The sequence below is a fragment of the Haplochromis burtoni genome, unplaced genomic scaffold (genome assembly GCF_018398535.1).
Source record: "Haplochromis burtoni strain Fernald_Lab_line unplaced genomic scaffold, NCSU_Asbu1 Contig_428, whole genome shotgun sequence".
In the NCBI taxonomy this organism is placed as follows: Eukaryota; Metazoa; Chordata; class Actinopteri; order Cichliformes; family Cichlidae; genus Haplochromis; species Haplochromis burtoni.
The window spans coordinates 376121-386975 of NW_024582789.1; the positions used below are offsets into that span (position 1 = coordinate 376121).

At 42.9% G+C, this 10855-nt stretch overlaps 1 long non-coding RNA gene across 1 annotated transcript; it reads left to right on the forward strand.

Moving 5' to 3' along the window:
• Nucleotides 1-1694: 1694 nt before the first annotated feature.
• LOC102296655 lies at nucleotides 1695-2727 on the forward strand. Its single transcript, XR_317242.3, has 3 exons — nucleotides 1695-1919; nucleotides 2133-2220; nucleotides 2410-2727. It is a non-coding gene; the product is annotated as an uncharacterized LOC102296655 (long non-coding RNA).
• The last annotated feature ends 8128 nt before the right edge of the window (nucleotides 2728-10855 follow it).

A 10855-nucleotide genomic window follows, 5' to 3' on the forward strand; every position in this document is an offset into this window, starting at 1 on the left:
AGGCAGAAGCAGAGAGCTACAGTAACGTCAGAGCTAAAATCATGCAATTAGTGGTGGAAACAGGAGCCTGCTTTACTGTTTAAATGCATGCAGTATGCGTAGAGAGTTTAATTAAACTGTTTCTAATCTAAGCAAGGGTTACATTCACAATTTTACTGGCACCACGAGATTTCAGTCATGAAAGAAAAATCGTACAGATTTGCTCTGTACTTGCCCTTTCAGAACTGCAAACAGGTTTTGCAAGATGGCTGCGCACGTAGTTGCAGCAGCTCAGTGTCCCACCGATCGATGCCATGTTTGGATAATTCTGTGTAGAAAAGGTGACAAGCTTCCTGGGAGTCAACACAGAGGAGAACCTTTCCTGGAGTGCGAACACCTCCGAGCTGCTGAAAAAGGCCCAACAGAGACTTCCTGAGATTTCTCGGGAGGAATAAATTCACACAGAGACTGCTGGTGTCTTTCTACAGAGACACCATTGAGTGTGTTCTAACCTACTGCATATGCATCTGGTGCCTTAGCTGCACAGATGTCAAACATCTTATCAGAGTCGGGAGTGCAGGTAAAAATAATAAGAAAAACAAAACCAGGAAATAAAACTATTTGTAACTTGAATTTCAAAAGTAAATTCAGAGAGTTTCTAATCTTTCTTTGCCTCTTGCAGTTATTGTTCGAACACTGAAACCATTTCACTCACCTACGCAAAGTTACTGATGGTCGAAACAAAGGCGAGGGGGGGTTCAATCGAAACCGCAGATGGGCACAATTTAGCCTCAGACCACCGATGTTCTAAAAGTAGAACTGAAAAACCTACAAAAATCAGTTATTCTGTACATGGTTTGTGCCCTCAGTCTGCACTGCTGGTCTCTGTCCTGCAGTCTCGATGAGCTGCATGGTTCTCCACCTGCTGCAGCGTCTGGTTTGACTGAAGCACGTCTGCTGCAGAACAAAGACTTCCATCCTCAGCTGCAGTCAGTCTGTCAAACAGTGGTGTTGAAACGACACACTGGTTTGCAGTGGCTGAATTTTCAGAATAAGAGATTTGGGATCGTCCAATAGTAAACCCTAAAAATGTACCTGTGCGGCCTGCAAAGTACATTTTATGTGAGAAAAGCTGCATATATACAATAAAGAGTGTGTGTTGTTTCTATTTAGTTTGTGTCTAAGTCAGTCCGGCCCACAACCCTGATGATGTCACTACTCTGTAGCTTCTTAACTGTGACATCAAAAACAAAAAAACCAACTTGTGTGCTACTCGATTAAGTTGTTTAACGTCTTTGTTTGAGTTTTTAAAAGTCTCCACTGCTTCAACAACCTTCCATCCAACATTCACGCTCACATTCCCTCCTACAGCCAATTTATAATCTCCAGTTGACCTCACGTGCATGTCTATGGACTGTGGGAGGAAGCCAGAGTACTTAGAGAGAGCATGCAAACACAAAAAAGATCCTGGAATCAAACCCAGAACCTTCTTGCTGTGAGGCAGCAGTGTGACCACTTTGCTTTCATGCAGCTGCATCAGATAGAAAAATCAAAATAATTCTGTTTTATTGAGCTTTCATTCTCTGCAAGTTTGTCTTCCCTGATTAAATCCTGCAAGCTTTTCATATAAATGTTAGCAGAGCCTGTGTGTGTGTGTGTGTGTGTGTGTGTGTGTGTGTGTGTTCCATCCATTCACTGTGGGTCTTTTAGGGGGTCTCTGCAGACCAGACTGAGCACTGATTGGCTGGTGAGCACCCAGGTAAAAAGGTCCCTGTGGGGTCACGATGTTCTGATGAGTTAAAGAGCTTATCTCATCGGTCACCTGACTTGACAAGGCAAAGAGGCTGAAGAGGATCTGGTCAGAGAGATTATAAAATCAGCGATGAGCGAGCAGGCTTCAGGATTTCTTCACTAGTAAACGGCTTAACGCAGCCTCAGCGGTCAGTTATCACACAGAGAAGATATTTCTGTGAAGTCTCAGATTCATGTAATTCAGTCTAAATTCAATAGTGGTATTGTAAAGCGCTTTGGGTGCCTTGACAAAGCGCTATATAAATCCAATCCATTATTATTATTATTATAATGTGTTAGGGAGTTTTTATTGTTTTATTTGATTATGCTTCAAATGTTATGTTATGTCTGTTTGTGTTCAGATACTTTGGAGATTCTTTTAAGTTTGCATGAGCACCTGGTGAGGCTCTTTGGTCTGTTTCTCAAACCATATGACTGTTAACATATGTGGTAAGTATGCACTGCCCGCTAATGTTAGCTGGCATTTTTATACTATATTTAGTAAATTATTTTTCATTTTTCATTTTAATTTATTGATTTTGAGCTATATTGCTTCCTAAAGCTGCTTTTTTAGAATTTATCATTATTTATTTTATTTTTTCTGTTGATTTAAGCTCCTTTCTTTCATCTATTTGTCAGAGTCTGGAAGCCTAAGAAAGACTGAAATTAAAATCAAGTTTATCAGGAAGACAAGGTCTCCTGTAAAGCTGCTTGTGACCCGACTAAGGCCCGGCCACCAGACACTCGCCCTCGGGCACCCTCCCCAGGCCTGGCTCCAGGGCAGGGCCCCGGTAACCCTATCCCGGGCAGGGTAAATGTTCCCTCGATGTTCTCTTCATATGGGTCTTCTGAATCGCTCTTTGTCTGGTCCCTCACCCAGGACCAATTTGCCATGGGAGACCCTACCAGGGGGCAAAAGCCCCCAGACAACATATCCCCTGGGATCCCTGGGACACACAAACCCCTCCACCACGATAAGGTAGCGATTCACGGTGAGGTCTAATAATTATTACTTAATATAATCAATTAAAAATATTAATTTTTAAATTAAAACAAATCTTATTTTCTAGATTTTAAAGTTTCAGTTTTTAATGTCCCCTATAAGTACTAATTAAACATCTATAAAATGTGCAGTGTTACTGTGTGGAAAAGAACATATAATGGAATTTGTGAAGTAAATTCAAAGTACCCCAGGTTTATACTTTGGTAGCATGTTCAGAATAATAATACTGGCTTTATAATCTGAAGGCAGGGTGACTCGAAGGAGCTGGATGTTCTATTATTGGAATCTTCAGCTAATCTGTGGCTCCTGCTCAGATTATCACATCGTAACCGCTGAACCGGGGCATATTCATGTCGCTGTTAGAGTATTATGTAACGGTAATGGGATGTCTCATCGTGGATCCGTTCTCTGGCACCGTGAGCACGGGAGATTCCCTCGCCAAATCTGAGCCGGTGTCATAACATCTTGACGGCTTGAGCTGCAGCAATGAAGTGAGGCAGAACCTGAACCTGTTTGCTTTTAAAACTATGATCAACTTCATTAAAACCAACTTGCATAATATTGTTAAATTGCCTTAGTGCTGCCAAATCAGCTGTGATTTACCGAGGCACAGATTTTGGCTGATGTCAGGATGGGATCCATCCTGACGGATTGGGCTGCTTCATCCAGCGGGTACTTGGGCAGAAACGGGTAAATATCTGAACAATGGTGGAGGACACAGACTGCTAGCCTGCCTCCACTCCAGGATGTTATGCTACACGCCATCAAAGCAGACTGTTTGAGACTGTGAGTGATCCAGAGACCAGAGCTTTACTTCCTCTGGATATTCCTTTCTGTCTCCAGGGTGTTTCATTGTCATCTTGGGTCAAGCAGAAAAAGAAAAACACTCAAATGTCTTAGTGGCAACAAATCAATTGAAATGAGTGTAATAAACAGTAACATGCTTATATGGCTTTATCATAGATGACTTTCCGACAAAGTCTGAAGATGAAGCTCTGAATAAAACAGAGGAAAAGTTTTATGCTTCATGCAGTACATTAACACAGCGGTCCAAAGTGACGTGGTGCTTGGCGGGAACAAAAATTCAGACATACCACAAATACAAACACTGGGTGTGACATCACTTGTTTACACTTTACAGTTAGTGCAACAGTGAGAGCGCTGAATGCTCAGACAGGTTTGTTCCTTTGGGTTCTTTCTCTTTCACATTCTGGTTTAAACGTAAACTTTTTTATTTTTCCAGAAAGTAGCTGCAGAGTTTTGATGTTTGTGAGGAGCTGAGGCAGCGAGGAAACGGCGACATCCGGGAGTTCTGTAGGGATGGGGGAGACCGCGACGGACCGCGCGCTGCTCTTCATGGACAGCAGTGACTGCAGGAATCTCAGCTGTAACGCCACCGTGTTTCCTTCACATGTCGACGCCGCCTTCACCAAAGCGTGGGATACTGACACTTCCCCATTGGCTGCAATCACCTCAAACAGAAAGAGCGGGCAGATACAGACATGTTAAGATCACAGGACATATTATTGTAACTTTATTAGTACAACTTGTTTAAATTGCAGATCACAATAAAACCAAAAAAATTTACATGTGTGCTTCAAAGAGCCTGAAAAAGTGAATGTCATTTTAAATGGAAACAGTAAAACTATTAAACCTGATATATGTAAGATTTTATAACACCAATAAATAAAAAATCTAAATAATAAAGTAAAACTAAATAAAACATGCTTGTAACGAAGAAGAATGAAGAAGGATCATTGAGTGCAAGAGGAACTGACCTGAAAGATAGGATCACGGCAAAGCTTGAAACCTGGACCCTCTGTAGCTGGTTACAAGTGAAATATCCTCTGAGGATCTGCTAGATGATGTGGATGCAGCTCTACAGACATTGAGGATGGCTACAAGTACCTGGGAATCCCACAGGCACATCGGAAGAAGCTACTTGCAAAGCTGCAACCGCCAAGTACCTGCAGAGAGTCAGGCAAGTCCTGAGGAGTCAGCTGAATGGAAGAACAAGAACATCCGGGCTATCAACACCTACGCCCTGGCCGTGATCAGGTACCCGACTGGGATAATAAGCTGAAGAAGGAGGAGATAGAAGCCACTGACATCAAGACCGGAAAGCTCCTGACCGTGCATGGAGGGTTTCACCCCAGCTCCAGCACTCTGAGGCTGTACGCTAAGAGGAAGGAAGGAGGCCGAGGACTAGTGAGTGTCAGCACCACGGTCCAGGATGAGGCAATGAACATCCATGAGTACATCAGAAGGATGGCCCCAACTAGACCGAGTGCTCAGTGAATACCTCAGGCAGCAGAAACCCAAGAAAGAGGAGGGAGACGAGGAACCATCATGGAAGGACAGGCCCCTGCACGGTATGTACCACCGGCAGATAGAGGAGGTGGCTGATATCCAGAAATCCTACCAGTGGCTGGACAAAGCTGGACTGAAAGACAGCACAGAGGCACTAATCATGGCAGCACAAGAACAAGCTCTGAGCACAAGATCCATAGAGGCTGGGGTCTATCACACCAGGCAAGACCCCAGGTGCAGGCTGTGTAAAGATGCCCCAGAGACAATCCAGCACATAACAGCAGGGTGCAAGATGCTAGCAGGCAAGGCATACATGGAACGCCATAACCAAGTGGCCGGCATAGTGTACAGGAACATCTGTGCCGAGTATAACCTGGAAGTCCCGAGGTCAAAATGGGAGATGCCCCCAAGGGTGGTGGAGAATGACCGAGCTAAGATCCTGTGGGACTTCCAGATACAGACGGACAAAATGGTGGTGGCTAACCAACCGGACATAGTGGTGGTAGACAAACAGAAGAAGACGGCCGTAGTGATCGATGTAGCGGTTCCGAATGACAGCAATATCAGGAAGAAGGAACACGAGAAGCTGGAAAATACCAAGGGCTCAGAGAAGAGCTGGAGAAGAATTGGAGGGTGACCCAGAGGTAATCGGAGCGCTCGATGCAGTGACCCCCAAGCTCGGCGAGTGGCTCCAGCAGATCCCGGGAACAACATCTGAGATTTCTGTCCGAAAGAGCGCAGTCCTGGGAACAGACTAAGATACTGTACAGGACCCTCGAGCTCCCAGGCCTCTGGTAGAGGACCCGAGCTTGAAGGATAAAGACAACCCTGCAGGGGTGAGACGGGATTTTTAAAAAAAATACGCACAAAAATGTGAACATAAAAGAAAATCTAGAAGAAAAAAAATCATTAAAATGTTTTTGTTTTACTTTAAAAACATAAAAACAAACCAGTAAATATAAAGAACAAATTTTAACTTCTTTTTTTTCAACTTTAAGGTTCAGGGTACACTGAAGGTGATAATAGCTTTTCCTTTAATTCGTCACACAGGTGTGTATCTGAACTTCATGTCTGTATACTTTGTGTATTTCTGTTAAATTAGCCTCAGTGAGGCTGTATATGTATATAAGGATAGATGTCTCCACGTGTTTGTGATACGGCTTCTGAAGCCATGCAGCGCTGCAGATCAACAGGGGGTGTCAGGGCTTTGAGCTCCACCCGCTCCATCTGAACTCCCCACAATTTGAATTCGAGGCACAGTGCCATCTGCAGGACAAATTAGGCACAGCAGGTTGTATTTACAAAACGTATGTTTCTTATACCTGACAGCAGACTTAAGAAAAATAAAGATGGCACTCGCAGGTAAACTCTTCCTGAAATCACCCTAAACTCAGCTGCACACCTTTGTGATGATATGAGGTGCAAAGTGCAACAAACCAGGAGGAAATACAAACCCAGCATCGATGTATCAGAAGATCCATCCGGTCCCAAGTCTGGATAAATGTGAAAGCTGCACCAGGAACCGTCTGGGCCAACAAGAACACGGCCTGGGGGCCGTTTACAACATGCATCACCCACATGAAGGGAGAAAAACACAACAGCACTGCATCCACAGTCAAGACCTGGTGACAGCAGAAGGCAGGGAGAGGTGAGGAAACATCAGTGTGCAGAAACAAATAACTTCAGACTGTTATTGTGAAAGAAAAGCAGCTGATTCTGAGCAGGCCAGGTGGACACAGATGTGATCCTTATATGGGAATAACGGTCAGTGCGTGCCAGCTTTCAGTGATCACAGGATGCTGCTGACCTCTTGTGGCCAGATATTAAAGAACATGGTGCGCAGGTCTACTGTCTGGATGGCGTCCAACCAGGGGGTGAACCAGACCAGACCTGCAGAGCGTCAGAAAGGCGAGAAGACCCCATTTTTATTAGTTGTGCTTCTTGGCATGGTAACACACAAATGTGAAAACTTGAAAAGACCAAAAGAAAAACACTGAGGCAGCGTGCAGTACAAATAAAAATAGTTTAAGTTAACTTAGTGGTGATATTTAAAGTCTCGTGTAGTACGAGTATTTGCACTTTATACCTAACATAATAATGTGTGTAATAAGGTATTTTTAATCATTACTTCAGCATCAATCATGACAGAACCACCTTAACGTTACTCTGTTTGATGCGCGATCCTGTATTTATTCTAATAGTTCTGAATCTCAGCTGTAGTTTCAGAGTAAAGCGTGCTTTTCCTTCCACTCCGTCATAGCTAACGCTGCACATTTACACCCATAACGATGAAACAGAAGCTGAAGTCTTGTTGCTACAGGTCAGAAGAGAGAGAGTAACGTCTGGTACCGGGTCCTTTGGCTCGTCCTTCAACAGCCCGGCCCAGTCTGAAGGCGACAGCAACCACAACCTGCTCATCAACATAACACAAAACACTCACACATTCAAAGATGAATCCTACAGAGCTGAGGGTGCATTCAGTGTTTTTGTGCAGTGATGACTGAAAGTTTCCATTTCACATCTGTGAAAGTCACCTGATGAAGCAGGACTGGCTTCTAAATCACAGATAATTTACTCCATTTATCCAGAAGATTGGGATTCAGCAGCTAAAAACACTAAACACATACAAGAAACATGGCAAAGCAAATTATGTTCATTGAGGCAAAAGAAGGAGCCTATACGAGATTATTTTAATGTCAGTTAACTAAACAGTTTCATTTATTTATTTGCTTTGCATCTGATTTTAGTTGGTTTCCAGAATTAAAGAACTTTTGGTTTCTCATCTCAAAGTTATTGAATTAACAACGACAGAAAACCAAACAAATGCTCACACTGGAGAAGTTCGGAGCAGACTCTCTCTCCTGAGTAATCATTAGTGATTAGAAAGCCAAATAAAAGTAAAGAAAGAAGAATTATTGCTTGTGTTGCACTAGTGGAAAAAGCAGCAGAGAAAACAGGAGGACAGTTTCTAACATTGGATGAGGTGGGCCTACAGCCCGCCTTCAGTCTGCCACCGCTCACCGTGCTGACGTGCATAAACTCTGCACAGAGGGTGAAGGAAACACACCAACTTTAAACTCTGGTGAATATATTAAATGTAACTGATGCTTACTCATGTGGTCTGCAGGGCTGCAGAGAGCCTGCTGCTGGATATAGTGTGTTCTTCTTTTATGATGTTCTTTATAATGCTCGTGTAATTTTATGAAAGAACAAGGTTGAATGAGCAGCATGAAAATAACCTCCATATGTAGTCAATGCTTTGGAGAGAGTTTATATTCTGATAATTATTTTTATCTTTCTTTTTTTTTATCTGTAACAGCATTACATTTAAATCTCCCCCGATGTCTTTATGTTTTGCTTAGAAGGAGCCAGTCTTTTTAAAGTGCTCTTGAGCAATAATTCTCCACACTCCTGGCTTGCTCCTCTTGGAGTAACTTCCCCACAGTTCCTTCCTTCTGCCCTGGTTTCAACACAGATGGAGGTTACAGCAGTTCTTTGCCAGATCATTGTTGGCGTTATGGTGAGCATTGGGCCACCTGTGGTGACTGTTGTTTGCAATCTCCTGTTTGTAGTAACGCCATCTCTCCTCATCTCTCCGAGTTACCTGCAGCAGCGCTCTTGGAAACTCAAAACCAAGCTTGTCCACTTCATCACGTGATCTCAGTAACTAGTCAAAAGATCCTGTCACCTGATCAACAGGTGGCCTACTCTCTGCCTGCTGCTCTCACTAAGTCTTGGTTTGCCACCAACCGCCCACAGACCCAATCGCGGTTCCATCCTCCTGCACAAATAAGACCCATACTGTTGCCTATGCAAACTATATTGCTCTCTTAGACTTCTTTAACCTCCTCTGTAACGTCCTCTCTGGCAGAGCTCCTGTGTGCTCTTCTGCTCTGTCATGATCTAAGGCTGCATTTCAAAGCAGCGGAGTTTGTTATCTAGTCAGATGTGATGGAATTATGGACACAGGGAAGTCCACTTCAGCATTGCAATGATCCCAAACACACTTCCAATGCAGTAAAAGCGTATCCGCATATCTGGAGAACTTTTCCTGAAGACTTCTTAAAGAAATGACCAGAAAGCTGCGTCAGAGAGTTCAGGCTGTGTTGAAGAATGAGTGTGCTCATACCATATATTGACTTTCAAGCTCATTAGAATTGTACAAAGTTTTGTTTTGTTTGTCACATGTTTGCGCGTTTCAATGAATTTTACTGAAAGTGAAGTGGCTCATGACTTTTGCACAGTATTGCATTTATGACAAGAGTTTTAACACACACAACAAAACTGCAGTTTTTTGCTCAGGTTTTGGAAAGCTGGCCTCTTGCTGTGCTGCTCTCACAGAGAAGAAGTGTGCGGCTCTTCTGCCTGTAGAAACCATCACACCGCTTCCTCGTACAGACTGGGTTAAATGTGTGTGTTAAAAGGTTAGCGCTTTATTCTGCTGGTTTCTCTCAGAGACGGTTTAGCAGCATCTACACAAACAGAAGCTCAAGCCAGCAACCCCCATGTTGGTTTGCTGCTCTCTGACACTGCGACCATCTGGTATTTTAAGCAGACTAAATATGGCTTTGAACTTAAAAGCTTTTATACCTGTTTGTTTTTAAGTTTTATCTTAGAGAAATACAATAACATTTAATTTTTAAGACTAGAAATAGTTTCCCCCCAAAGTTTGTATAAAAAACGCCCAAAAGCTGCAATAAAAATCTTTTTTATTCACTTTTTTTACTCAGTGTTTCTAGAACTTAATATGCAAACCCCAACTCTCCCACCCAAAACAACGACATTTATTGCACAATGAATGAACTTCATATTTTTGTTTAATAAATAAAACAAATGTTCTATCAGCTAATATTTTAGCTCTGCTCTCTGATGACTCATGATTTCCTCTCAGTACAGTTCATTTACAGAAACGAGAGCCTGAGTCTGAGCGGTTTCCCTTCTCTTACCTTTACACACATCCAGGCTGAAATGGGGAAGGTGACGACCGACAGTAGGGTCAGCACCTTACCGACTGCCTCTACCACCACCCCGCCGCTACTCTGGCCTCCACCTGCAGAAGACGGAGAAGCAGCAGGATGGATGAAACTATAATTCTGTAATTTCCTTCGGGATTAATAAAGTATTCTGATTCTGATAAATTGAACAAACAAAAAGATACTTGCTCTGTGCTGACCTGATCTACCACATGACTTTGTAACAATGAGCTCTCAGCCACACGGGCCTGCAGGTTGGTCCGTGACCCCCCGATCTGTGACTGTTAAGCTACAAGGGCAATTAAATATTTGTGATAACTGACGAGAGTCGGTTAAAAAATAAAATAAATAAAAACCAGGAAGCCTGCAAATCCGTTTTGACAGTAAAATGTCTTAAACAGATTCTGCTCTGAATCCTGAGGCAGACCTGCCTTTATCAAAAATGTTTGTTTTAATAGTTTTACAGTAATGGCGCTCTAAGACATCGTTAGAATGTAAAGTATAATATAAATGAGTTTGTAATTCACTCTTCTAAGCTTGTAACCAGACTTTACACATTCTCTGCTTACCGATCAGCAAAATCTTTCTTTGACATCCTGTTCTCACCTCTCTCTGATTCTTCTGCTTTAACTAAAAACATTAGTCACTTCTATCCTGCACATACCTGCACATGTGTGCTGGTTATATCACTGATGTTACTTTCTTTCTCCTCTCTGTGTTCGCACACACGTTACACACTTCCTGTGAAACTGCTTTAGTGTGAGCGGCTTTCTTCTCTCTTCTCATTCTGCTCAGTGCC